The sequence below is a fragment of the Astatotilapia calliptera genome, chromosome 22, assembly GCF_900246225.1.
Source record: "Astatotilapia calliptera chromosome 22, fAstCal1.2, whole genome shotgun sequence".
NCBI classification, from domain to species: Eukaryota; Metazoa; Chordata; class Actinopteri; order Cichliformes; family Cichlidae; genus Astatotilapia; species Astatotilapia calliptera.
The window spans coordinates 33221171-33247822 of NC_039322.1; the positions used below are offsets into that span (position 1 = coordinate 33221171).

Below are 26652 nucleotides of genomic sequence, written 5' to 3' on the forward strand. Positions count from 1 at the left end.
TGAAAAGTGTCACTGCAGCCACTGTCTGTGCTTTTCATGCTTTATTTTTTGATCACTGAAGTTGTTTTGCAGTTCTCTGGTGGTCTCCCTGCTTTATTCTGGCCCACTTATCACCAAAACAGGTAGGAGATTATTATTAGTCATTAGCATTCAACCCAGTCTTAATGAGGACTATACAAACAGCGCTTGCTGCCTCCACAGACTACGTTGTAGTCTGTGTACTTAAGAAGTTATTAACAACTCATATCTATTTTGTAATATTTTCCTATATCTTTTCTTGGGACTGTCCAATTAAAAACACCATCATCATTATCTGACCCCTCAACCTGAATGTAGGGAATAAAGCACACAAAGTTTATGGGAAACTGCAGAAACTGGCATCCTCACAATAAACGCTTTGCTGTTATTCAGCTGCAGTGCATCGTCTCTACTGCACTGAAACTATTGTTGCCTCTTAATGATGTTGAAATATGAGCCTTCTCCTCCCATCTCTGCTCGTCTGTAAAACTGTCTTACTGAACGCCACTGATGTGCTTTGTACTAAATGTATTTTCCCATTTTTATGCAGTTCAGAGTATGTTACCAAAACTGAAGTTAAGACATCTGCAAATTTTGTGAGACCATGTGGAATTTATAATAATATGTAACTTTAAAATTATGCAAAGGTGATTTCTACATGATGGACAAGTCAGAATGTGCCTTTTTATTTTATTGAAGCTGTGCATAGCTGCATTCTTAAAACTGCCATCAGCAGTGATGGGAATAACGGCATTAAAAGTAACAGCGTTACTTTGTAACAAGTAATCTAACTAATTACTATTTCTATCGTTACAATGCTGTTACCGTTACTAACAAGAAAATGTGGTCGCGTTACTATTTTTCAACAAACAGACAGTTGAAGCTGTGTTCAGCTTACAGCATCTTATATCAGCTGCAGGAAGTAGCTGTAAGTAATCCGGGTGCTGCAGCTTTAAGCAGCTGCGCGCTCCCGTGGGCGGCATTCACTTTCTGCCCGACGATCACTTTTTGGCACAACACCTGAAGCTCAGGGGCAAAACAGTCGCATGAGTGCTGCTGTTTGACTGAAGAAGAATAAAGTAGTCGTGCTAAGCCAATCACATGACCACTTTAAGATGACAAAGCAACAAGGTGATATTGTCAGGGTCCTGGGTCTCCTGACCCAGCGTTTTAGTTCATTGTGATTTTTGTATTATTGTACTTGGTGTGAGTTTCTATGGTTTCTAGTTTCGATCCCTTGCCCTTCTCGTTTCTCTGTGTCCCCTCTGTTCTGTGTAAGTCTGTGTCTGCATGTTTGAGTTCCCCTCTGTGTCTCTCGGTTCTTAGAGTCCTCTGCCTTATGGTTTATGTCTCTGTTTTTCTTAGTTGCTGTCTCCACTGTGTCAAGTTCGCGTCTCTGTGTGATCCTTCCTGTTTTACTTTGTAGGTCCGTGTCTTATGTGAATGTGTCCTGCTTTGCTTGTCTCGTCAGTTCTAATTTCCCCCAGCTGTGCCCTCCTTCTGTGTCTCATTCTCCTCGTTACTTCCCAGTGTATTTAGTCCCTGTGTTTCTCTGAGTCAGTGTTGCGTCGTACCCTCAACAAGCTGTGTGTGTTTTGCCTCCGTGTTACCAGTGTTTTGTTTCCAGCTCTAGTTCCAGTTCAGTATTTCTGCTTCAGTGTTTTAGTCCACCAGCGTTTTTGTTTGTCTTTTGGTGAGTTTAGTTAGTAAGAGGTTTTCCAGCAATAAAGCTGCGCTTTAAGTTGAACTTCTGTGTCTGAGTCCTGCATTTTGGATCCACCACTCCTGCTTGCCCGCCTGCCACACAGCCAACCATGGCAGATATATACCATTTTTTAATTTGTGTTGATAGGCCACGTAAAACCAGAGTCATGATAAACAATATATATGCCTGTTTTTCCTCAATAGTTTCGTCACGTTTACTGTCTAAGGACAGCGCAGCGAGCACTCTCTGCTTATCACCAAAAAATAAAAAAACAGCCCGTCTGTGTTGGTGGAAAAATGCAAAGAATGATATGGCAACATGACATTGGGTTGTTCAGGAAGACGGGGAAGTTTTAGGAGAGAGAGAGAGAGAGTTTTGAGATGTGGGAGATTTGTGACATTTAGCGTGTTTGGAGTGTGTAGTTAATGTGTTGTCTTGTGTAGTTAGTTAGTGGTGTTTTGGATAGTTTTGTGTTGTGTGTCAGAACAATGAGGCGACTGCTGAATGTTACAGATGTTACCAAAAAGCCACCAAATGCAGATTACAGTGTAAACGGTGTCTCCAGGTAGAAACAGCAGTGATACACCTGCTGCTGTCAGACCTGCAGGTATCAGGCTGTGATGTTCTCCTTTATGGTGGACAGAAATTATTTTTTGGAGTGGCACAAATAATTTGTGTGGCATCTTATTTAATGCAGAACAGCTGATTGTTCTGTAAATAGTTTGAAATGGTTATAAAAAAGGGTAAAAGGTAAATGGCTGCAAATAACTTTGCTGTTTTGATTTAATGTTTTTTTTTTCTGATTTTAGATGAGTATGCCAAAATGGAAACGTAACTGTAAAATTACAGTTATGTTTCCCAATTGTGTCTGTGCACTGTTCAGAACTCGTGGAGGTCTTAGCAGTCAGATGCAGGCTGTTTTATATCCCAAGAGAGTTTACTGTGGTGATCATCGTTGCTGTTTACATCCCACCCAGTGCTAGCACTAATGCTAAAGCTAGTGGAACACTCAGTGAACTCTACAAGATTATCAGTGATCTGCGAACAGCCCACCCTGACAGCTTCTTCATCGTCGCCGGGGATTTAAACAATGCCACACTTAAATCAGTTCTACCCAAATTTCATCAGAACATTGACTTTGCAACAAGAGGGGACAACATGTTAGACCTTGTTTACCCAAACATCCAGCATGCATACAAGGCTTCACCCCTCCCCTACATTGGACAATCAGACCACATCTCCATACTTCTCACCCCAGTCTACAGACCCATCAACAAACAGAGGGGTGAGAACATGGCCAGAGGGGGCCATACCTGTTCTGCAAGATTGCTTTGAATGTGCAGACTGGGATATGTTTAGAGAAGCTCCTACATACACAGACACCGTGGACCTGGTGAAGTACATAACCTCAGCGACCAGCTGCATCAGCAAATCAGCATTGAGGATGTCACTGTCTCCAAGACCGTCATCAGCCAGTGGTTCCCAAACCTTTTTTGCTAGGCGCCCCTGTGTTTTACAAGAAAAATCCCCCCCGCGCACAAACACATCCTCCAACAACACACACCCATATTTTGTTTTCACACGGTTTATTTCACACCTCAAACATTTAGTAAACAATTAAACAAATACAAGTAAACTGCAATAAATTACAGGTAGCAATAAAATAAGCTACTAACTCTTTTACGCTACGTCCACACACGGAGCTGTTTCTGTGCATTTGAGCTTTTCGTCCACCTAAACAGTGTTTCAAATCACCGAAAACTGAGATTTTTTTAAATCTCTGTTTTTGCGTTTACGTGTGGACGAGGAATACAGAGTTCGTCACTCAACGTCAAAGGTATGTGCCTTTTTTCACGTCACGCTGTGCGCCACGTTATTGTTTACATGAGATGAATGGCAGATAGAGACAAATACTGTTAATCTGACTGCAGGTTTTACACGCAGTTACTGTCCCTCCATTTACAAAGGCAGAGGCGTCACGGTGTCATTATTTTACATGTAGTTGTTTTTTTCCTGTGTAATAATATTCAACATCGATATCAATACATTTATCAAAAAATGCCTCTCTGTGCAAAATGGGTTCAAAAACATAAACAGCTGTGCGATCCTGTTTGTCCGTGATTTGAACCGAGGGACAAATCGTGGCAGGATCAGCCTGATGTTATTTGTATCCCGCTGCAACTTTACTGTATACAGAGCAAACATCTCCAAAATGTCAGGAGTCGTTAGTCATTACAAGAAGTGTTTGTAAACTAAAAATCAAGAATGTGGGATCCTGTTTGTCCGTGATTTGAACAGCCCAGCGCTGCTCCCGACGCAGGGAAAACCAATCCTGCAGGGAGACCTACCTCTGCACTTGTGCAGGTGAAGCCAAAGGGAAGATTTGCTTCACCATATTTTCTAGTCTTTGGCTTAGAATGAAGTTGGTTTGGAAACATATTCAGCGATGCTTCATCTCCTGCTTTGCGTTTGTGTGGGCGCCCCGTCAAAAAACCTGTCCATTATGCTAGCAGCGTTCTTTTTTTTTTTTCATACTGCGCCCCCCTGCATTGGCTCTGCAAAGTCCGCTGACTTGGTTCAACATTACTTGGCAACAGGGAAAGTGAGGCAGGTTGCACTGGTGCATTTGTGACAGCTTCACTTGAAATGCCTTCACCGCATCATACATGTCATGTCCATGAACTGACAGGTTTCCTCGCTGAGCTCAAAAACTCGATTGAGACCTTTCCCACAACTCAGCCAACGGACCTCTGTATGATCTATTTCCCACATAAAAGACTGAAATTAACGGTGATTTAAACCTTTAGTTCGGATCAAATTTACGGTTTGCGTCACGGTGATCATTACATGCTCCATTTTTAGGACTTTACCACACAGCCTTTCCTGGTGTATGATGCAGTGATATGCTGTTAACTCACCGGTACAGTTCTCCTCCTGCATCTTTACTCGCATCCTGCTGACTAGTCCGCTTTTTTCACCGCACAACACCGGCGCTCCATCTGTTATAAGTCCAACAAGTTTGTCATATCGGTTACACTTTGACATATGTTTTAAAAAATGTATTTTCCTGTTGTTGTCCCGTGCATCGATTTAATGTTCAATATTTCCTCTCCACGGATGAAGATGGCCAGCTGTGCAATGCCCATCATGTCTATACTTTCATCCACAGCCGAGTATGCAATAACGTTTTTGCTTCTTTCACACAACTGTGTTCTTAAATCAGTGGCCATCTGGAGTCGGGTGACGTAGGCGGTCAAGATGGCAGCTTGAATGGGGAAGCTCCGTCACAGCGGCAGCTAATTTGCATTAGACTTAGAGAATTACGCTACACAACACTTACAAAATATAACCTCAGGACAGTGGGAAGCTTGAAGACTCTTTGTGAAAGCTCAGAAATGCCGAGTCACCAACAAAAAAATTACGCTTCGACGGCAAGAAGGCGCTAGCAAGGAAACCACAGCGAAAGCTAATGATGTGCACCCGCCCTCACCTCCAATGTCGGATACTATTCAGACTGCTACAACTGAACAAATGGCCAAAGACATTGCAAGTATTTACGTGCTACTTAAGGAAACCTCCGAGACACAAGAGAGCAAGCTGAACGCTATCCAAACTGCTACGAGGGCAGTGGAGGCTAAGCTAGCGGATATGGTTACTCGAATAAGCAACGCTGAGTCTCGTCTAGATTTCCTTGAGGATGCTAGCAGAGTGCTAAAGGAAAATCCTCCTGCTACTAGTGACGAAGTGAACGCTCTACGACAGAAATTAGACGACCTCGAAAACAGAGGACGGAGAAACAACCTGCGCTTCGCCGGCTTCCCAGAGGGCTCCTGAAGGTCGACTTCCTGGGCGGGCTGGAGATTGACCGCGCACACCGCAGCCTGGTGAGACCCAAACCTGACGTTCATCCCCCGAGGGTCATCATCGCCCGATTTCTGCGGTTTCAGAACAGGGAACGGATCATGGAAGCTGCACAGATGCTGGGACAGCTGAACTGGAACGGCCACCGCATTATGATCTTCCCTGACTACTCCAAACTTGTCACGGACAAACGAGCGGCATTTAATCCCTGTAAATGGCTGCTGCACGAAAGGAAGATAAAGTTCTCCCTACTGTTCCCAGCGGTGCTGGTGCTGAAAATGACGGAGGGCAGACGTGAGTTTACTGACCCCCAAAAAGCCCAGGACTACATTCTGTCTTTACCTTGAGTTATTTACAGTCAGGGCGTGGATTTAAACGCTACCCTTTTTTTTTCCTTTTCGCCCTAGCGTTAATTAACACGCTATACACGCTATACTTTGCACCTCTTAACTGTTTAGTTTAAATATTATAGGGCTTCGCAGTTTTATTTGATTTATTCAGTTGTGCTACTTTTGAGAATACAACACAATCTGCGTTGGTAGAGAAGCTCACTAAGACTATTAAATTCCTCTTTTAGTAATTCAGTTGTCATGAAGCCCTTTTCAGTTTGTCAGGGGACAGTTCTAACCAACCTGCATAGAGGTCTGTTCAGTTAGCTAAGTCCCAGAATGACTGTTTTACTCATATTACAACGACTTAATATGCTGCTGCTGGCGACGGGTCCTGTTTATGACTGTTCGACTGGTTAGAGTCATGGACCATAAAGTTTATGTTTTGCTTTCTGGGGCTCATAGCCCACCTGAGGGTGACTAGTGTTCTCGGTTGCCCCAGACGTATCTGTTTAAATGTTTATTGTCCACTCTGTATTGAACTCCTGGTTCTAATAATACGTTTCCCCACTGCTATACGTCTGATACGTATTGCATGATGGCGAATAAGCAATAAAGGGCCTTTACTTTGATGACCTGGAATGTAAAGGGCCTTAACCATCCAATCAAAAAAAAGAAGATCATGACATTTATCAAATCAAAAAAAGTTGACATTGTCTTTCTTCAAGAGACTCACTTGTCTCCCCAAGAGTCAGATAAACTTTGGCGTGATTGGGTGGGTCAGGTATTCTTTTCGTGTGGCAGCAGTCAGAGTAGGGGTGTCACAATTTTAATTCATAAGCAGTTACAGTTTAAATGCTCCCGGATGGTTAAGGATGAAGATGGGCGGACATTGCTACTCTTGGCTGAGATTCAAGGCCATAGGATGATTTTAAGCAATATCTATGCACCAAACATCGACGACCCCACCTTTTTTGGAAACTTGGAATGCAAAATTAGTGATATGGGCGACTACCCAATCCTGATAGCAGGGGACTTCAATTTAGTCATGGATGATATACTGGATCGAAGCACTCCCTCACAGCGACACTCTAGATCAGCTTCGGTCGCTATAAAAATGTGTAGGACCTTGGGTTTGGTGGACGTATGGAGAGTATTCAACCCATCCACAAGAGATTACACCTTTTATTCTGCCCCCCACAACACTCTGTCAAGAATAGATTATTTTCTCGTGTCAAATTCTATCATGCCCTCAGCAATGTCTTGCTCTATTGGTAGTATACACGTTTCTGACCACGCCTCGGTGCTCCTGCATCTGAGCTCATTTGGTAGCCCCCCCAAGTCTCCCAGATGGAAGCTAAACTCAAGCCTTTTACATGATCCCAACTTTTTCCACTCCTTGAGAGAGCAGATCAATTCTTATATCGAAATTAACCTCTCTACAGCTCCCAGTGCGGGTGTAGCATGGGAAGCTTTGAAAGCCTTTATTAGAGGGTTCATCATCCAGCATGCCTCATATAAGAAAAGAACTGCTCTGTCCAAGCAGATAGACCTGGAGAGGAAGATTGCCATAGCTGAAGCCGCTTTTAAGGCAGACACGAGCTCAGCAAATCTGACCCACCTAACTAGACTTAAATATGAGTTTAACTCAATTTTGACTCAGAAAATGGAGTTTTCTCTATTTCGGGCTAGGCAGAAATACTTCGAAGATGGAGATAAACCTGGCAAACTGCTTGCAAGATATATTAAACAAAAAGAAGCTCAGACTATCATAGCAGCAATTAGAGCACAGGATGGCACTATGGTGTCAAAACCCTCTGAAGTGAATGAAGCCTTTAGAGAGTTCTATATGCAACTCTACTCCTCAGAAATACAAGCAAACTCTCAGGAAATTAACAGTTTTCTCTCCCCCCTCAACCTCCCAACTCTCTCTAAGACACAGGTGGACTCCCTGGACGCCCCAATTTCAAAGGAAGAGATCTTAAGGGTAATCAAAAATCTCCCAATTGACAAGGCCCCTGGGTTGGATGGGTTTACAGCAGAGTTTTACAGGAACTTTGCAGAGGAGCTCTCCCCTTTACTCCTGCAAATGTTTGAGGAAGCCCTGGATAAGGGCAGCCTGCCACCAACACTGTCAGAGGCACTTATTTCCCTTGTCTTAAAGAAAAACAAAGACCCGCTTGACTGTAAGAGTTATAGACCAATAAGCTTGATCAATTGCGATTGCAAAATTTTAGCCAAGTTACTAGCAACCAGATTAGATAAGGTCATGACTTACTTAATACACCCCGACCAAGTTGGTTTTATTCGGACTCGCTGCTCTGCCGATAATATTAGACGCCTAATTGATATTATGTGGGCAACCCAGAATAAATCCCCTACGGGGGACTTTTCTCCAGCTATAGCCCTCTCCCTAGATGCAGAGAAAGCATTCGACAGGGTGGAGTGGCGTTTTCTATTTTGTGTAATGGAAGCATTTGGCTTTGGCCCAAAATTCATAAGGTGGGTCAAACTTCTCTACAACAATCCAAGAGCATCAATACTAACGAACCGTATTATATCACAGTCCTTCGACCTCCACAGGGGTACAAGACAGGGCTGCCCACTGAGTCCTCTGCTTTTTGCTTTAGTTTTAGAGCCTCTGGCAGCGACAATACGTAGAGACCCTGATTTTCCAGGTATCCAGGTCCACAATAATAACCACAAATTGATGCTCTATGCTGATGACGCCCTGGTCCTAATATCACAGCCAGAACGATTTCTACCTGCTCTCTTGAGAATTATTAACCGGTTCTCTAATATATCAGGATATAGAGTAAATTGGTCAAAGTCTGAAGCGCTCCCTCTGACAGCCTTCTGCCCCAAAACCCTGTTCCAGCCGGGGGATTTCAGCTGGCCTCAGACTAGTATTAAATACTTGGGCATTACATTCCCCCGTTTGTTATACAACATAGTTCAGGCTAATTTTGAAGCTCTATTGGACAAGTTCAGAACCGACATAATTAGATGGTCCCCTTTGTTTCTCACCCTTTGGGGTAAAGTTAACATCATCAAAATGAATTGTGCTCCAAAATTTAATTACCTACTACAAACACTCCCGCTAAAAATCCCATCAAAATATTTCCATCAATTTGACAGATTATGCAACCAATTCATATGGAATAACAGACGCCCTAGAATAAAGCTTAAAAAGCTACAGCAACCAGTGGAGTCGGGTGGCCTGGGGGTCCCAAATCTACTATTTTACCATTATGCTTTCAGTCTGAGACACATGGTTCACTGGGCTCTCCCTCCAGAATGAGCCCCCCCCCCTGGCTTAGTCTGGAGAGTACTTTGTGCTCACCACTCCCTCCGATGCACATTTTAACCACCAAGCTCCCACCAGATATACAAACCCACCCCATTCTTTCTTTTCTGCAGACGGTCTGGAAGAAGGTGGCCTTGCTACTAAATTTTAACTCCCACCTTCATACTGAGGCCTCCATATGGCTCAATCCCAAACTCTGCATTAATAAGTCGCCATTTTTCTGGAGACTGTGGGTCCAGAGAGGGATACTTGTTCTCGGAGACCTGTATCAGGGGAGGATTCTCAAGTCCTTCAACGACCTTAAAGCACAGTTTCAGTTGCCACAAAGTCAGTTTTGGAGGTACTTGCAGCTCCGGCACTAATTGCTCAAAACCTTTGGTTCCTCCTCCACACCACCTCCAACTATTGAATATCTCAGCTACATCAATAAAATCTTTGGGGGGCGGGGGGGGGGGGGGGGGGGGGGGGGGTTGTGAAGTCTCTAAATATTACTCAATGCTTATTAAGGGCACGAGTAAAGGGCTACCCGCCCTCCAGTTAGCTTGGGAATCTGACCTTGGTGTGGCTTTTACAGATCAGGAATGGACTACAATTTTGCAGAATAGTAAAAAGGTGTCCAGGGAAGTTAGAACGAGACTAATCCAATTCAAATTACTACACCAAATTTACTGGTCGCCACACAGACTGTATAGGGCGAACCTCATACAGTCCCCTGAATGCTGGAGATGTCAGACTGGGGTAGGCACATTGACCCATATGATTTGGAGCTGTCCTAAAACCCAAATCTTTTGGACTGAGATACATGACTTTATCAAATCAACCATACGATGGGATATTCCTTTTTCACCAAGACTATTTGTTTTGGGGGACCCATCACTCCTTAAATATGCTCCGCCTAAGGCTGCTGAGTGGGTACAGACTGCATTGATGCTGGGGCGTAAACTCATTATCTCCCAGTGGAAGGCCCCCTCCACCCCACCTGTCTCTGTATGGCATATTCAACTAGGGAGACTCGCTGCACTAGAACAACTCTCATACAGGCTCCTGAATAAAGTGGAGAGTTTCCATCTGAAGTGGGATCCATATCTGTCCAGATTAAACGAACAGACTAGACCTTAGAGTGGGACAGACATTGGAATTCTGACAAAGCACTCTCAGGGATGTCAGAGTGTGGCATGCAGTAAGACCCACATAGTCAAAGGCTGGCTGTTTTTGTTTCTTTTTTGTATGTTTGTTTTTTTGTTGTTGGTTTTTTTCATGTTTTTGTTTATCTCTTGCTTTGTTTGCCCCCCCTCATTTTGGTTTGGTATTCTCTACTGGTCAGAGACTTCATCATTTCTTCACTACCAGACACACTGGACCCACTACAGTTCGCTTACCGTCCAAATCGTTCCACAGACGATGCCATCTCTCATCTCCTCCACACATCACTCACTCACTTGGACACTAGAAGGGGGAATTATGTTAAAATGCTCTTCATAGACTACAGCTCTGCATTTAACACCATAATTCCCTCCACACTCACCACCAAGCTGGAGCATCTGGGACTCAGCTCATCTATGTGTCAGTGGATCTCCAACTTCCTAACTGGCAGACCACAGGCAGTAAGGATGGGCGGACATGTCTCAGCCTCCACCACTCTCAGCACTGGAGCCCCCCAGGGGTGTGTTCTGAGCCCCCTGCTGTACTCTTTGTACACATATGACTGTGTGGCCACTACCAGCTCCACCACCATCATCAAGTTTGCTGACGACACCGTCGTGGTGGGCCTGATCTCTGATAACAACGAGACGGCCTACCTGAAGGAGATTAGGAATCTGGAGAACTGGTGCCAGAGGAACAACCTCCTTCTAAACGTCAGTAAGACAAAGGAGCTGATAGTGGATTTCAGCACTATGCAGGAGAGGAACTACCAGACCCCCGTCATCAACGAGTGCCCAGTGGAGAGAGTGGACAGCTTCAAATACCTCGGAGTTCACATCACGCAGGACCTGTCATGGTCCTGTCACATCAACACCGTGGTGAAAAAGGCCCGACAGCGTCTCTACCACCTCAGACGCTTGAGAGACTTCCAACTGCCCTCCAAGGTGCTCAGGAACTTTTACTCGTGCACCATAGAGAGCATCCTGGCGGGAAACATCTTAACCTGGTTCGGGAACAGCACCATGCAGGACAGACGAGCTCTACAGAGGGTTGTGCGGTCAGCTGAGCGCACCATCCGCTCCGAGCTCCCTGACCTGCACTCAATCTACAGCAGGCGGTGCTGGACCAAGGCCAGGAAGATGGTGAAGGACCTCAGCCATCCCAACAACAGACTGTTCTCTCTGTTGAGGTCAGGAAAGCGATTCCGCTCCCTGAAGACCAACACAGAGAGACTGAGGAGGAGCTTCTTCCCGCAGGCGATACGGTCTCTCAATCACACCACCACACAGTACTGACCCACACATATGGTTCTTACACACACACTGGACTTTCTGGACATTGTTTTCACTTCATCACTTAAATCACTTTAAGCATATTTGCACTGCACAAGACATAATGTGGACCTAAAAGAGAATTATGGATTTGATCAACTGGTCTCTGAGTGCTATTGACACCCTTAACGAGAAGTCGGGGCTCGGGAGAGCCTGAGTGCCCTGGAGGGACTTTCCCTGCCGGTTACACGATGGACGGGTGGCAGAACTGGAGGACCGTGTGCCTGGCGGGACTGTCGATCGAGGACGCTGAAGATATCTACCTATTCGGAACCATGATAACAGGGTTCATGCTGATCGGCGTTGGCTTAGCCCTGGTTTATCAGAGAAATAAGAGAGCGGAACCGGCTGTTCAAACCCCCACAAGGTTGCCCGCTGGATTCGAAGCGAGGGACCAGTGTCAGAGGGCTAAATTTGAGCTGCTCACAAAGGAGAAATCAACAATATTCAACATTTGGACACCACGGCGCCAGCTGCTAGGCCCAAGGCTGGAGCCCACCAAAACAACTCCCTGATAACGACTGTGTGATGACTATTCTTCCCGTCCCATGAATCCCCCCTCCCTTTCCAACGCCTTCGATGCTTGTTTCTGGCGAGGGAACACGGCGGGTCTGTGTGCCGCGCTGGAATGGTAGCGCTGTGCAGGGTGGCTGCTGTGTTTCTTCGGATTACTCCTCACCCCCCACCCACCCCTGTGGCTTGTCATGTCTTCACAATGTTGTGCTGTGGACATTTATGTGCTTTTTTGTGCAAAGGAGTTTTTTGTTTCCTGTTCTCATGCTGTCCTACCATGGAAGCACAGCATGAGTAGGGGTCTCTTTTTTCCTCTTGTACTTTCCCCACTGTAGTGTACATTTCAATGTTTTTTCTTTGATTCTACCAATCTCCGACCTGTATCCCCATGTAATGTTTGTGCTATATGTGTAAGGTCGGGGGGGGTCCCATTTCACTGCAGGGCAACCTGCATGTGACGAATAAAGCTTTGATTGATTGATTGATTGATTGATTGATTGATTGATTGCACAACACTGGTCACTATATTTTTCATTTCCAGTTAATACTTGTACAGCTGCTGTTATTGTGTGTGTGTGTGTGTGTGTGTGTGTGTGTGTGTGTGTGTATATATATTTCTTCATACATTCTTATATAGTTCTATATTGTGTATTTTGTTGTACAGTTATTTTATTTTCAACTTTAATTTATATATTTTATCTTATTCTTTCCCAGTTAAATTTACCCTTCATTCTAATTTGTGTTGTACAGTTATTTCATTTTTAACCTTAATTTATATTTTATTCCTTTCTAGTTAAATTTACCCTTTTTAATTTTTCATATTTATTTCCTATCTTATTCATAGCCTTTTCCTTTTTTGTTTTCTTTAGGTCACGAGCAGTTGTCTAAGCATTTCACTGCATATCGTACTGTGTATGACTGTGTACGTGACAAATAAAATTTGAATTTGAATTTGTTCTGCTGCTATGCTGATGTTTTTTTATGTGATGTAATCTGTCTCTGCAGTGGACTGTAGTGTTCTAAAAGTACAATAAAATATTAATCACAAAAAAAAAATTAAAAAATCAGTGGCCATCTCACAAACCCGATCAGCAATCGTATTTCTGCTCAGGCTCACATTTGCCAAAATCTGCGTTTTGTCTGGACACAAGACGTCGCACAGCTTCATCCTGCAGCTCTTCAGAGTGGTACCGGGCTGATTTGGCTCCTCTGCTACAATAAAACTTGCGTTCACAACAGCTTCACTTTGTGATTTTGCTCTGGTGAAAAAAGTCTGCTGAAATGCCAGATTCTTCTTTAGCTCTTCTACTTCCTGTAGTTTCTGCATTTAGGTTTTTCAGCTTATCCTGACGTTTTGTCTCGTAGTGCCGTCTTAAACTAAATTCCTTCATTACAGCCACATTAGCTCCACTACTAAAACACACGGGTTTACCGGCATGTCTGTAAACATATATTCAGCCTCCCACCGGTGCTGAAAGGCTCTGCTTTCAGAATCAACTTTTCTCTCCACCATTATGAGCGACTAGCTTCGCAATAACAGAAGTTTGACTTGATTGATGCAAATGTTCCCAGTTAGCCTAGCGTTCAGCAAGGAGGCTGCAGCGCTGCATTATGGGATCTGTAGTTTGTGTGTTATTAGCGCCTCATATCGCCGGGCCATGCATAACAATAATAGTACATCTATATAAAATGATCTCGCGGGCCGGATATAAATGTCCTTGACTTTGACATATGTGCCATATAGTATTCACCAAAGGACTCAAAAACAACAAAAACTTCCACAAATCCACAACAAACTGGACCTGGGAACAACATGCTTATTTGCACACTCAGTCACATAGTTACTGAACACATCCAAATTATATTATATTTGCACATTTTGCATCTTGCACATGTCTTCATCCTGTCTTTACAATATCCTGACCATAACTCAACCTGGTATTCAACACCTACTGCACAATCCACTTTGTATTGTCTCTGTCCCGTCTTTGTGTATCGTACATACAGTACCTTTAAAGCTCTTAATTTTACCTAAATTTAGCAAGTTATTATTTATTTGTAATTTCTAGTTTGATATCTCTTGGAGATATATTTCTTATATACCTATAATGCACCATGGGGGGCTTGGGGTGAAACGGCCTCTCGGTACGCTGTATACTGTGTATATTGTTGTACTGACGATAAAGACCATGAATCTTGAATCTGAATCTTTATACAGTATTTGTCTTTGTTAAATGGCCTGTATTTGTGTAGCGCTTTTCTAGTCCCTAAGGACCCCAAAGCACTTTACACAACCAGTCATCCACCCATTCACACACTGGTGATGGCAGCTACATTGTAGCCACAGCCACCCTGGGGCGCACTGACAGAGGCGAGGCTGCCGGACACTGGCGCCACCGGGCCCTCTGACCACCACCAGTAGGCAACGGGTGAAGTGTCTTGCCCAAGGACACAACGACTGAGACTGTCCAAGCCGGGGCTCGAACCGGTAACCTTCCGATTACAAAGCGAACTCCCAACTCTTGAGCCACGATCGCCCCAGGCCCCCCCAGGGCTTTGACTGCGATAGAGGTGGGTGGGAGAGGGCCTCCAATGATCCTTTCTAGCAAGTTTTCATATTTTTACCCAAATATCTGTACTTTCTAATCCATTTTCACAAACAGGCTTGTTACGTTTGGTTTAAGAAATTTGAGGGGAGTTATTTTTGATATCTTTGTGCCCCTTCAAACACCCCCCAAAATTTGAGCCCAAATAGTAATATATGAAAGGCAATCCTATTGGTGTATAAGATATAGCAGGGCTCTAGATAGGGCTGCTCAATTAATCGAATTTTAATCACGATTACGATCTGGGCTTTCAACGATCATTAAAAATGACTGAGCCGATTATTAGCCCCTCCCTCATTTATCCGCGACACCTTAAAGGCCGGTCCGTGAAAATATTGTCGGGCATAAACCGTCCGTGGCGCAAAAAAGGTTGGAGACCGCTGATTAAGAGGACCCGAGGGAAGCTCGGAAAGCTAAGCAGAAGTTATTTGGAGAGTGACTGCCGTTGGTTGAAAAGAGAGTTTAAAAAAAAAAAAACTTCAGTGGTGTTGCACACTATGTTATATTATTTTTTTAAAGTCATTGTTAACCCTTTAAAGCCGGTCAGAGCAGCACGCTCCGTTTTGCGTAACTATTTTTAAATCCCTGTAGAACCTGAACCGTGTAAGCTAGCGCAATAATTTGTTTTGCATATGAAACCGGAGGAGTTGTACTTACATCTGATGCCATCAGCTTGTCCTCGGTCACGGTTTCCTTCCACATAAAGCTTTGCAAAAATTGCATAAAAAGCGCTTGCAGGAACAAAAACATAATATTCCAGAAACAGGCTTTGCCGATCCATCAGCTGTTCGTAACACTTCCCACAGTGAAATGAGGCACCTGCTGTTTTCTTTGCAAATTTGCATCATAGGATTGTTTTTTGTTTTTCCTGCAGTATATAAAAATTGCTGTATCTCCAAAATAAAACTATGAAGACACTCAAAATAAATTTCCTGTGGTGGGAAACTATTTTTTGCAACTTTATTGTATTTAAAGTTTTGAGGGATAAACCTCTTAAATTTCTCCAAGTAGAAATATATGTAAACAAAACAAAAGCGATTTTCAATTTTTTTTGTAGTTTATTGCACTTTTTTGCAATTTATGTAATTACTATGGACTTAATGCATACATATTATTAAAATATGGGCTATAACAGTTGTATTGATGTATAGCAACTTGAAATGCTCCCACAAATGGCACTACAGCATGTAAAAAAATAATATAAGCTCTGGTGGACTTGGTTCTATAGTAGGTCTTAAAGGGTTAAATAAATATCGTCAAATAATCGTGATCTCAATTTCAGTGAAAATAATCGTGATTATCATTTTTGCCATAATCGAGCAGCCCTAGCTCTAGACTAACTTTTTGCCACGGTTGCACTGGTGTGCCTAACTCTTTTTCTTAGGTGCACCCAAATTGTTCAACCGCATCGCTTAACACCACAGGCACGTGCACTTTCTGGGGGGGAAATTGCTGTCCATACAGACAACATTGATTTGTAAATGATTAACTAACAATCTTGTCAACACAAAGTTCTTTATTTGGAGCACATTTCTACAAGAAAGATAAGTTACTGAAAAAGTGCTTGTGCATAAAGTGCTTTGGCACGCTGGTAATATTGTAGACAATGTTAAACTTAATCATCACATCGGCTCCTCTGACGACCTGTTTGCTGCTGCCTGCTGCTGAAAGGCCGTGGGGAGAGGGGACACTTGGGCAGTGCATTTATCGCAGCATATAATGTGTTCTGGATACACTGTGCTTTATCAGCACAAGTCACAAATGCAGTACTGGCGGCTGTGGTCTTTCCACACTCACGACAGTAAATGCAGTGCATCATGTTGTCAGCTTTACTCTATCTTAGCCAGGGAGACTGCTCAAGCCACTCTGTTCCAAATGTATAAACTTTCCCCGTTTTACTTTCACTGGGCTCTGGCTCGGAGTCGATTGTGTGTGGCTCATTATGTGATGCCGTCTCTGGACCAGAGAGGTCGATGGCTCCATGTCAGAGCACTGACTTTGAATTTTAGATGGATCAGGCCTTAACTTAACAAAAGTTACCGATCATTCTTTTCATCTTTTCTCTTTACCCACAGCTACATCCACTTCCGTCAGGCCTAGGCTGCTCATAGGGCTGGGTATCTTTCTATAATCCATTTGATTCCGGTTCACAAGGTCCTGATTCAATTCAATTTTGACTCAGACATTCAGAAATATAATTCTGATCATTTATCAGTACTGACACTTGTGAGACTTCATCAGAGATGCAAACATCACAGCAGAGGCCTTTGTGTCAAAGTAACTGAGGATAAAACAGAAAAACATGAAGCAGATTTTCCTGGCCAGGTTTTCTGTAGCAGATAACCTTAAAAATATTCTGCAGTAGAACAGAAACTGAACAAAACCATGAATCAACATGTGAATGCTGCTGAAGTGAAGTAAGTGTTACAGAGGTTTGATTAGAGACACGGCTAAGCGTTTTGCAATTTGGCATCATTTTAAAAAGTTTAAATTTCTTCAGTATTGAACAGCAGAAATGAGGCTTTCTTGTTGGAGGTCATTTTTGTGGAAAAGAAAAACAAACAGCGGCCGTCAGCTCTGTACACAACAACAGACCGGTGCGCGACAAGCAAACGAATAATGCAGAAAACACAGATTTGAGGTGAGAAACTGTTCTTGAAGTACATTCTGGTTTGAGCTGTCGGCTTTCAGCCCCGACGTCCACACTTTGTGTTCATGTCTTTGTGTGGTGCTCTCATTTACTGTTTTGGCTGTTTGGTGGTTGTTTAAATAGTTTTGTGAGCTTCTGGCGTTTCTGGCAAAATACATTTAATACAATCGATTGAGCTCCCTCCAAAGGGTGGCTGGCCTCTCCCTTAGAGATAGGGTGAGAAGTTCGGCCATCCGGGAGGGGCTCAGAGTAGAGCCGCTGCTGCTCCACATCGAAAGGAGCCAGCTGAGGTGGTTCGGGCATCTGACAAGGATGCCTCCTGGGCGCCTCCTGGGTGAGGTGTTCCGGGCATGTCCCACCGGGAGGAGGCCCCGGGGCAGACCCAGGACACGCTGGAGAGATTATATCTCTCGGCTGGCCTGGGAACGCCTTGGTGTTCCCCCGGATAAGCTGGAGGAGGTGGCTGGGGAGAGGGAGGTCTGGGCCTCTTTGCTTAGGCTGCTGCCCCCGCGACCCGGCCCCGGATAAAGCGGATGAAGATGGATGGATGGATGGATGGATGGACAATCGATTCAGGATTTAATGAATCAATGTCGCATTATTCAAGCTAAAATCAATTCTAATCGGAAAATTGATTCTTGAAACCCACCCCTACTACTCACCTGTCTATCCGCTTTCAAACATACATACATGTAGGCTGACAGGAATATCTGGACCACGGCCAATCAGAGGTCCCACCCCTGACTATCTCTGATTGGTTTAGACCACGATATGGGCATAATGTGTGTTTGTCTGTTGTTGACCACACGGAGACTTTCTTCACTCAAACAGCTGGTCACACCGATGCCACTTAGAATCTTTTTAGTCGCACCATCGAGAAATGAGGTCACATTTGCAACCACAGTGGTTGAACTCTGATTCTCTGTTAATGGAGTGCGATACTTCAAAATTTGGTATCAATCTGATAGCAAGTAAATACAAGGACAGTATCAGAGATAAAGATACTTTTAACATATAAGGGAAGCCTATGCACGGCCATGTTTGGGAGAGCAGTGAGTCGTGATTTATGAGGCGAATGCATCATCAATACGCTAGATCTGAACATATTTTCATGACTATTAAAAGACTGGATAATTAGCTGATTATGTTTATGTTAAAAACCAGGACTGATTCTAGTATTTATTTACCAGGTTTCTTGCCAAATATGTAGAAAAGCAGAAATATGATTACTGTCACTAATGAATTTCTTGATTTCTTGGAACTGGCTTCTTCTCTGAACAGCAGTTCGTTTTCTGTGCCAGATGCAGGAGACAGGCCGCCTGTCTGCTCTCTACTTTTAAGATTATGAGTTAACTTTCTGTTTGATGAAGGTGACCCTGAACCCGGCCTTCTGTGGGCTTCCATGGGCCAGTGAGTGTTTCTTCTTTACTCTGCTCTTTTCACTCTCCATATATTCGTACACAACTTTGCATTGAATCATTAGTTATTATTCCTCTCTCTCTTCCACAGCGTTGCCCTCTTATCATCCCCAACCTGTCGTGACAGATGGCAGGCCCTTACCCAGCCTGATTCCACCAGAGGTTTCTTTCTGTCGCCAACGCTCACGGGGGTGTCCGACTGTTGGGGTTTGCTGTAATTTAGCACTATATACATGAAACTAAGTTGAATTTTATTCTAGTGCTGCTTTCACAGCTAACACAAAGTTATTACAATTATCTATTTTTATTTCAGGTTTGAGATATGTTTTTATTTCCAATAAAATAATTCATTAAACAATTTTCAGCTGTATATATTATTTGAATGTCTGAATAGAGTGTATAGGTAATCAGTCCAACTGCACTTTTAAAGTGAACATTAGCTGAAGATGGATTTTACACGTCAGTCATGGCTCCCGTATACGTACGTGTTTTGTATCTGTGAAAAAATCGGTTGCCACGGTAGCAGATACTCTTTACACACATCACAGTTTGCAACCTTTTAAATTAAAGCAGTAAAAATAACTTCACGCTCTTTTCTCTGTGTGCCACTTACTGCAGTCTGTATGTGTCTGCACAATGCCTTCTGGTCTTGCTGGTTATTCACGTGATGAAGCAGAGCAGGGAGGAGGAAGAGCGGTGTGCCTGTATACGTGAGGGGCTTTTACACAGGGAAGTCTGCTTTCTCATGGAACTGATGTTGGGCTTAACATAGAAAAGAAGAGATTTCTATGAAATCTGCAAAATTTAAGAATCACAGACTTTAGAGTTTGAATGTCAGTGAGTAAATGTGTGCACAGCCTGTCGAAATGGGTTTAAATCACCACATGTGCCAGCTTGGCAGTCTAAACCGGTACTACGCTCGTTAGGCCTCATCTACAAAATGATTAAAAACATCAAACCCAGTTTGTAAAAACTGATAACACAACAGGAGCATTGACGATGATGTTGTCTGTCTACACAACATCCGCGAAGAGCAGAGAAGCGGAGCCGTTACCAAGAAATGAAAATGAAATATGGCGATAGAATATGGGTAAAACGCACATGTGCAGAGCCTTTGTTTTCATACGAACATGGCAGAAAAACCATGGCGGCGACGGAAATGAGGAGGGCGAAAGTGGATCGTTGAATGAAACCGATGAACCAGAACTGGTTTGTAAAAATGGTTCACTGGAACTGGTCTAGCTTTCGCCCGTCAGATACACAACAAAGCACTATTTTTGGTAGAGCATGCTAGCGGGCCGTCGTGTATTGTTTGGAAAATACGGCGCACTTAAAATCAATCCTTTGATTTTTCTGAAAGTCGACAGTGCCCCTTATAATCCCGTGTGTCTTATGTATGAACTCTGGTTGTGTTTACTGACCTGGAATCGATTTTATGTGCACGGCGCTCGAAAATCTGTCAAATGTTTCAGTACGACTTTGCTAAGCCACGAAGTCGCACCGCTTGATGGATTGTCGGAGCATTACGGCTATCGTAGGCGGAGCCTCGCGGAGTGATACGTACTGTGCTTCAACATAATATTGCTGTGTTGTGTGTGTATAACCTCTTTTTAAGTTCTGTGGATATTATACATGGTTATGCTGAGGATGTGTCGGCCAGTTTCCACTGGAAATGCCTTTTGGTTAAACTGTCAGCAAGGAATTTGCATTTGCACTGTTACATTTTTATAAAACTTTAATGCAACAAACAGCTGCTTGTTTAAGTGAAAATACATTGATGGGTTTTTTTTGCACTAATAAAGTTGTGGAGTTGTAAAGAATTTTGTCTCGTGTCAATTATATCGTCACTTATATCGTTAGCACAAATTTTCAAATGTATATCGTGATAAATATTTTTGGCCATATTTCCCTGCCCTAACAAACGCCTGTTCCTGTCATCACCATTCGAACCTTTAGTGGCAAAAAAGGTGTTTTGAGTCCTTCATCAAACCATCTGTTTAACAAACTGCGACACGACGAAAAGAGAACTTTGGAGCTGCTCCATCCACAGTATCTACAGTAAGACTAAGACTACATTATTAATGACCAACTGTTGACATACCATGTTTAAATTAGGCTGCTTCCTGAGGACAGCTGGTTCACTGTTCTATCACATAATACCTGCAACAAGCAGGGGTTCATCTAAAGGGGGGGTGGGGTGTCCTTGACTAGCATATGTAACATCATTTTTCAGATTTAAAGTGAAACAAAAAAAAGGTCCACAGGCCAGTAAAACTGAGCTAAAGACCTGGAGCTGTTGGGTTTCACACTGAATTATTACTACCTTTAATTATTAACATCTACAACATCACCATCATGTCTGTTTTCAGGAGCACAAAACTGCATCAAATCACAGGACAAACTGTTCTGTTGTTCTATGTTCTGTGTCAGTGCAGCCTCCACTTGCTCTTTTGAATACTTACACATACTAATTCACTCATTCACTAGTTTGACTTCACACCAAGCACACATTGCCACAGCTTGTAGATATCAGAACTCTTTTTGCCTCTTACTTTTAATACAAACCTCCACCCAAAAAAAGACAGTGTGCAAATTATTTTATTTTATGCAAGTTTACCTCGTTTTATTTGACTTCACTGTATTTGAGATTTTTCAAATGTATTTTTACATTTAAGGAAGTCTTTTCTTAAAACCTTTTAAAAATTTGCCAAATATTCTTAGCCAGTGCAAATTAATCAGCAAAATGCAATAAATACATTATTGTAATTATGAACTAGGATAGACTGGGGTTTGCTGTCACACTTTTTACTAGGGGTGCAACGATACTCGTATCGATATTGAACCGTTCGATACAGTGCTTTCGGTTCGGTATCAAACAATGCAAAATTTTTAATTTATTTTATCAACTTTCCTTCTGACTATGCTGTCTGTGTTGAGCGCTCAGTGGATCTGCGCTCGACTACTCCGCCTAGGCTGCACTGTCGAGCGCAGATCCACTGAGCGCAGGGCAAGCTAGCAAGACAGAAGCTAAGCTAGTTGCAACATGTCAAATTGAGCCTCCCCCACCCTCATTCAGATCTGGCGTTTGGAACTATTTTGGTTTTCATGTGACGTATGACCCTGAAGGTAAGCGCGTCATGGACTAAAGTAAAACAGTATGTTGGATGTGCCACGCAATGCTCAATTACATGGGTGGGAGCTAGTGTGTTAGCGCAGTTAGCTCGTTAACGTGTTGGCCGTCCAGCCCCACGCACGGGGCGATCCGCGGTAGCTCGTTAACGGAGATTTGCCGTGTTGTGGTGTTAACGTCATTTCAGATTAACGCTGACAGCACTAGTGGGAACACAACGAATATGACTGCACATTTACTCCGACATCATCCTAGTGCAAAGACAAAAACAACAAGCAGGCATGCTACAAACTTTACCCGAGTCATTTAGACAGCCGTTAGCACATGATTCTCCTTATGGGGACCTGATATGTTTAATGTGCTGCTGAGAATATAGCCCAGAAGAAGCGTATAGTATAGCTTTTATTTTGAAAGAGCCATTTCTCTGTAATAAACTCTCTTTTCCAAAGATGAGTGATTCCTCCATCAGATAGTTTTTTTTTTATTACTTTTTTGTTTCAGCAACATTAAATTTAAAAACTGTACTTTTGAGTTAAAATATATATTTATAATTTTAATAAATGAAAAATTAAAAAGGCATTAACATTTTTTGTATCGAAAAAATATCGAACCGTGACACCAAAGTATCGAACCGAACCGTGAATTTTGTGTATCGTTGCACCCCTACTTTTTACTCTTGCATGAAACGCTTGTCATTGAAACATCTTTTAATAACCACTAATTCATTCAATTGAAGCTTCAGGTGCTGATTAAATATTGGTATCATATTCATTTTTGATAAGATAAGATAAGATAACCTTTATTAGTCCCACACGTGGGAAATTTGTTTTGTCACAGCAGGAAGTGGACAGTGCAAAAGTTATGACGCAAAAATTAGAATACAATTAACTGTAACAAAAAAGTAATCAACCATCAACTACCCTGTGACAGTTTGGGACTACCCTATATGTCCCTGTAGTTGTCAGCTGGATTTCAGTAAAAATTTTTACTTTTTTCACATCTTCATGTATAACTTCTTTAGTTCAGATACAGATATTAGTTTAGGCACCAGCTCTAAACTAAACTGTTGTATTTAAACCATGAATTTGAACCAATGATGATTATGGTGAATTATTCTATGTATGAGCAGTGAAATAAAGGAACCTGCAGTGCTTTTTAACGTAGCCCTTATAAAGGACATATTTAACTCAGTGACAGTAATTTGAACTGATTTATCATTGATACGATTAAAAAGCCCAGACATATATTCTAAATATATATATTCTAAGTATATATTCTAAAACACAAGTCTTTTTGTGCAAGATTTTCCAACAGATATAACAATAGTGAGCAAGTCAAGGAAAACACGTGAGAACAAAAATGAATTAATAAATTGCATTAATATCAAAGTTGACTCTGAACTGCTCTTCATCTCGATGCTTACTCGATCGTGCAGGTGAAGAAACCTTCTTTACATTTACAGGTTGCTAGTGTTGATCTAGCAACACAGAGAATCTGACCCAGAATCTCAGTTTCTTCCTTTTTTATTGTTCAGAAACATCCGGAGATCCCCAGATGACCTAGAGAAAACCTAACCTAGCCATCACATGGCTTTAGCTTGCTAATGAAAAACTGATTCAAATCAAAACTATTACCTTCAGTTTTCTAAAGTTGTTTTTAATTACTAAGACTGGCTGAGCTTTTAATACTAAAACAACAATATGGAAAATTATTCTGACACATGAACATCATAAATTACCTCCTCCCCTCAACAGCCCATGGACCTTAATGGGTGTTGACTGTTGGTTCTGAGTTTTTGTAGGTTCCTGTTTGATCTTGGGTTTGCGAAGCAAATTAATTTCTAGTTCTTCAGTATAACTAACTTTGCTTCTAGTTCTCAGGTCTGAATTAAATTTTGTGTCAGCTTTCTCCCTGTCTCTGTGTTTCTTTCCTCTAGTCTCTGTCTAGCGTAGAGGTTTTTATCAAGCCTGTGGGTCTTACTCTCAATTTTCGGATTTTCATTTGGTTCAGCTGTGTTAGGTTTGCTTACACCTGTCTCATCAGTTACATTCTGTTCATCTGTGTCTCATTTTGTTGCCAGGCGTTTCCTTTAAAGTGATATCCTTCTGTTGTCAGAGTGAGATGTTATTGCCATACTGTCTCTGTCATACAGCCCAATAAAGGGTTCCCCTGTTCAACTCCACCTGCCTCTCTGTGTACGTATTTTGGGTCATCCTTCACCGCACTAACATTTCCATATATTGACCAAAGCTAAACGAACATCTCAGATGTTTAATATCAACAAAATTCCTCACTGCACTGTAATGATTCATTAACAACCCACGTGATAAACAACCCAGTGCACCCCACAGAGGGGGCACACCCCACAGGGGCAATGCAAAAGTGACTACTTTAAAGTTACTCATGTCACATGTCTAAAGCTTGCAGCTGACATTATGATATGAGATTGTGTCTCTACTAATGATTAGGGGACTACCCAGATATGAGTAATACACACACACACACACACACACACACACACATATATACACATATACACACATATATACATATATGTGTGTGTATATATATATATATATATATATATATATATATATATATATATATATGTATATATACATACATATATATATATACATACACACATATATATATGTATATATACATACACATACATATATATACATACACATACATATATATACATACATATATATACATACATATATATATATACATACATACATATATATACATACACATATATATATATACATACATACATATATGTGTATGTATATATATATATATATATATATATATATATATCTATATATCTATATATATATATATATATATATATATATATATATATATATATATATATATATACCTGCAGTCTGAGATACACAATCCCAGTAAGATCCAGCTGTTGCCATGCGCGTAAAAACGCTTGAACTGCTGCATACATTGAAAGCTCTCAGCTTGTCGTTTCTCCCGTTTGATTTAACTGAATATTCCAAACCCATCTTTACCCAACTTTACGCTGCCTGGTTTTTGCAAACGAATAACCGTGCAATAGATCCATCAGCGAGATATTAGCATAAGTCGACGCACACCAGACTCAGCAGCGGTTATTTACTAATTATTTGAACTTTAATACTGATAGACGACAGCTACCGCCATCCGAGGTGCGTGTACCCAGAAAAGATCGCAGCAAATTGCGGGTTTAGCCGGAATAAAGTTGAAATTATGCAAAAAAATAAACAGCTTCTCGCTATTTTCTCGAAAGCCGAATGAATGTGTGGTGTCGCTACTCTTGAATGGCGTGCGAATGAACTTTAATGCGCAAAGCTGCCCAGATAATTACAAGAATAAACATTAAAGTCTATTTTTTTAATGGCGTCTGGCACGACGTTCCTTGTGAAAATATCACGCATCACCCTACCTGAACTGCCTACACCAATTCAAAGCTTTCATAATCGAATTGTAAGATAAGACTACAAGCACACAGGCGGTTTTATATAACATCACACAGTAATCATACATTAAAAAAAGAAACATTTCTTTTCCATGCAAACATTGATGAAAGCAGCGGCCTTGACTGAGGACGGGTAGTCCGCACGTAACACAGCGGAGACGGACACAGGAGCAACAGGCGACACAAGTCTGCTCACCTGCAGTCAGTCATCGGCTGTAGAAACTGCTGGAGCGGAAAGTCCGGATCGCATGAAGCTGATTACAGGCTGAGAGCGCAGTCTCTGCTCTGCTGCCCGCTCACGCGTGTACAAATCGCTGTGTGAATTAGCATCTTATACCTTTCAGTATAAAACACTGCACAGGAATGAATGGGGTAAAGGGAGGGGCTGCTGTGTGAAGCTACAGGGTGACACAGGCGGTCCCACTACCGGTCTCACCTTTCAGTATAAAATGTTGATGACCAGGCACTACAGGAGACAGATGAACCATATATTAAAATCACTTTCTCTGTAACCCATTGAATGTTTTCATTGCCATATTTTTACATTCTTAAATGTTTTGTCTTTACAAAATTCATTTATTTGAGCAGGCTGCTATATTCAAGATTACTATTGTTTGGACTGTGTCACATTTGGAGATTGTCCTATTTGTTCTTGTGTTTGTTTTTCATTTTGATGTTCCAGTTGCACTTTTATCAGTAGCTTCAGTTCCAGAAAGTATTTCACAAGTACAGTAATCCCAGGTACTATGCCATGATTTTTCTGTCACGTCTTCACAGTAACAGTGAAACAATGGCACCATGAGGAAGTCAGAAAAAACTGTATATAAAAGATGGACAGGCTCTGTCGGGTGAAGGGGAAATGGGTGCGAGTCTGAAAGTCAGAAACTCAGCAGGAAAACAACGCTGTGATTAGTGAAAGCTTGTGTTCCTGGTTTTTCCTTCCCACTGTCGCCAAAGTGCTTGCTCATTGGGGGTTATTACATTGTTGGGTTTTTCTCTGAAGTGAATATTGTCAGTCTAGAGGTCCACCTCTTGATCCAGACACTTTAATGACTATTAAACTGACTGCCAGGACTTCTCCAGGCATTAAAGGTTCCCAGGAGATAAGTGCTTATCAGCTGCCTTTGTCAAACACTTTAAGCATTGCAACAGCTAAGCTA

General features: G+C 42.2%; 1 protein-coding gene across 5 annotated transcripts in view; it reads right to left on the reverse strand.

Moving 5' to 3' along the window:
- The window catches only part of lrrc3b (leucine rich repeat containing 3B), a 34311-nt gene extending 8387 nt beyond the window's left edge, over positions 1 to 25924 (reverse strand). For 2 of the 5 annotated variants that reach the window (XM_026156338.1, XM_026156337.1), the window contains exon 1: positions 25689 to 25924. The gene's annotated coding sequence lies outside the window, so the exon portion shown is untranslated. Of the gene's footprint in view, positions 1 to 19494; positions 19644 to 23749; positions 24536 to 25688 lie in introns of those variants that run through there. The other 3 variants (XM_026156339.1, XM_026156340.1, XM_026156341.1) reach the window with 3 other exon arrangements.
- Positions 25925 to 26652: the final 728 nt, after the last annotated feature.